At 40.9% G+C, this 3,130-nt stretch overlaps 1 protein-coding gene across 1 annotated transcript in view; it reads right to left on the bottom strand.

Moving 5' to 3' along the window:
• Positions 1 to 3,130, bottom strand: part of Tfap2d (transcription factor AP-2 delta) — a 60,320-nt gene that overhangs the window by 40,617 nt on the left and 16,573 nt on the right. The window lies entirely within an intron of this gene.

The following is a 3,130-nucleotide window of genomic DNA, read 5'->3' as shown; positions in this document are numbered from 1 at the left end:
ACCAGCATATCAGCTGTACCTTGGGTGCCTGTTAGGGCTGGAAAATCACAGATATTTGTACTTCATAAGATGTAAATCTGGTTGTGGGAAATAAAGTCGATGCTATATTTGCTTTCTTTGTTCATGTACTATATCAAAATGTCAAGGGATAATTAAATAAAGGCCTGAAAAATAGCTCAGTGGTTAATGCGACTGCTTAGGCAGGTAGGGGCCAGGGGTTTGATTCCCTACCCTGCCGTGCCTGCCCAGTCCCTCGGGTGCACTGAGACAGCAATTGAAACTGGATGTGGTGGCGCACGGCTGTAATCCCAGTGCTTGGGAGACTGAAAAACAGGAGGATCAGTACGAGTCCAATCTGTATAGTGAGACCTTATAGACCCTGTAGATCTTGTTTAAAAAATAAAACTTAGAAATATATTGGGACATCAGGAGTTTGAGCAAGTGCCAGTTTTACTGTAGCGAGGCTATGCTGTGAGAGTTTCAAGCAAAAATTTTAAGAGGTATTTCAGACAGCAGAAATCATTTGTTGTTAGTATTTAAACTCTGTGGGTGGCTAATGCAGAAAATGCAGGAAATAAGATGGTGATGTCAAAAAAATATTTTAAAAATTAGTACCACCCTTTCTTGCAAGGCTCTATGTCTATGAAAAAGCTATTAAGCCATTTTAGTTAGCCAGAAAATTTGGTTTGAAATTTTCAAGGAAAAAAACCCCTAAAATGTTACTGGCTCTTGCAAAAGTATTTATTTGAAGATAAAAAATATTACCTCTGGTACATTCAATTCAAGGATCTATTTACAAAATATGGTAAAGTTTATACAGCAAATAAACAAAGAAACATTACCTAAACACATTTCAAGGGGACAACCCGCTAGGGCCCTCCCTCCTGTGCCTCTCTCTGGACAGGAGCTTTCTTTCCCTCAATAAATATATTCTGTTCATAAAAAAATAAGCACATTTCACATCCATGATGGCTGAAAGGGATCAAAGTCCCCAAAGACAGCAAAGAATAACCTTTTCTGTATTTCTGAAGGGTATGAGGTGAGGGCTATGTCACTATTACAGGCGACAGACTCCAAAGGCGAGGAGCCATTGCGGAGGTTGGCCTTAATGTTGGCAAACAACCTTATCTGCTCTCTCACAGTCGCCCCAACTGAAGTGAGGAGGAAGATAGGTCAGCGGTTTGCGGTCCTTGTCAGCCTACAACTATAGGGAAGACTATTCGCTTATCCAGAATAGCCTTATTTGTGTAATACTGGTTTTTGTTTCCTAAAATAACTTCTTGATTTTGAAGATATTGTTCATAAATCCTGACTTCAGCATGAGATGTGCGATACATATAATGATTTAGAGTAGACATTTAAGAAGAACAAAAAATATGGAATAGAATATTGGAGAACATTGCACACAAAAATGTAACTTTTGTAGGACTGAAACAAGGAAGCACTGAACTGATCCCTAACCTTTTAAATTTTTACTTTGAAAGAGATTTTACTTGGTCAGGGTGGCTTGCTGTTGGTGATCCTTCTGTCTCAGCCTCCTCGTAGCTGGGATTACAAATGTGTATGACTACCCCCAGCCCTAATGTCGCTTTAAAGTAATGACTCACGTAATCTCATGTTACTTTTACTTGAGATCGTGTTTGTGGGTCATATATGGGAAATGGAAGGTTGCAAAACTGGCCCTTGAATGATAAAGTACTTCCCTGCTTCATCAATATTTGAAGATTTCAAAATGACTCAAGAAAAAAACAATACACTAGGGAAAAAGAGAATCTTAGTTTCATGAGCCCAGACTAATGGTTATGTGTGAGTAGCAGGCGGAAGAGGACAGAAGCGAGTGGCGTTTATGGTAGAAGCCTGTGAACGGGCCGCAGACGTCGAGCGGTCCGTTCTGCACATGGAGCTGGCGCTCTTCATGGTGGTGCACATCAGCGGTTGCCAGACGGGGCGCCCTTCGGCACCACTCAGCTAGCACAACGTCAGCAAGAGTTGTGACTGTACTCTCTGTGGCCCTCCCGACTGTACTCCCCGGCACTTTCTCAGCCAGTAAAGAGAAGGGTTTTGTGGGTGGAGGCATCTTTATTTTTCAGACCAATTACTAGTTTCGTGAAAATTCCTTGTCTCATGAGGATGGCAGAAAAGAGCCCCAGGGTCTGTCCATTAGAACCGCCTGGGGAGATCGGAAATTCCTGAGGTGCTGCGCGACTACGGACTGAATTTCAGCTGGTTTAGAGGGGTGCGGTCCATGAGCTTTCTCATACACCTTCTCATTTGAATTCCATCCGTGCATCTGAGAACTTAAGTACTACTGTCTAATAATTGTTGAATGTTCTCTTTTCAAAAACATTTATAATTTGAACATTTTTATTTAAAGAGTGCATGATTCTATCCAGTATCAACCACTTAGTCTTTTCAATTTTATTCTAGATGTTTTTCCATCTCCAGCTCATAAGGGTGGGTAATAATTCAAACTTCTCTCGTATAAGTCAGCCTCAGTATCAGCAAACAGAGGCAAAGGAAATGGAAGATCTTTAGACTATAGAGCAGGTTGAGGTTTTTTTTTTGTGTGTGTGTGATGTTTGGGACCCAAATGTTTCTTTTTCATATTTGAAATATTTACATATCAGTTAAGTATCTCTAATCTAAAGAATCTAAAATCTTGAATGATTCAATTTTCCATATTTGTTGAGTGTCATGTTGCAGTTTAAAAAGTTTCCGATCTTTGAGGTAATTCAGATTTTGTATTTTTGGGTCATGGATGCTCAGCCTATAACAGTTACTTACTACGTGTGGACACTAACATTACCGCTATGTTGCTGTTGCCATTATTACCTATGGGGGGGGGGGCACAACAGTTGATATCACCAGAGCAACTTTGCAAGACTAATGCGGGAAATGAACTATTTCGCAATGTTGTATGTTACGTGCTGTGATTTACAAGAGGGAAGAGGGTCCAGGTGTTTGCTCCTGTGTTTCACCCCCTTACTGCTCCCTGTGCTGCAGTTGATTTGAGAAAAGTGTCACAGGTGTTTTCAGGTGAAGTTGACAGTGAAAAGGTCTCTGTCACTTGTGTTTGAAATAATAGCAATTGAGACTGAGCATGGTGGCGCATGCCTAGAATCCCAGCTCT

The sequence above is a fragment of the Octodon degus genome, unplaced genomic scaffold, assembly GCF_000260255.1.
Source record: "Octodon degus isolate 3935 unplaced genomic scaffold, OctDeg1.0 scaffold00022, whole genome shotgun sequence".
Classification (NCBI taxonomy): Eukaryota; Metazoa; Chordata; class Mammalia; order Rodentia; family Octodontidae; genus Octodon; species Octodon degus.
Note: the sequence above shows the minus strand (reverse complement) of the source record. Positions and strands in the feature narration are given on the sequence as shown.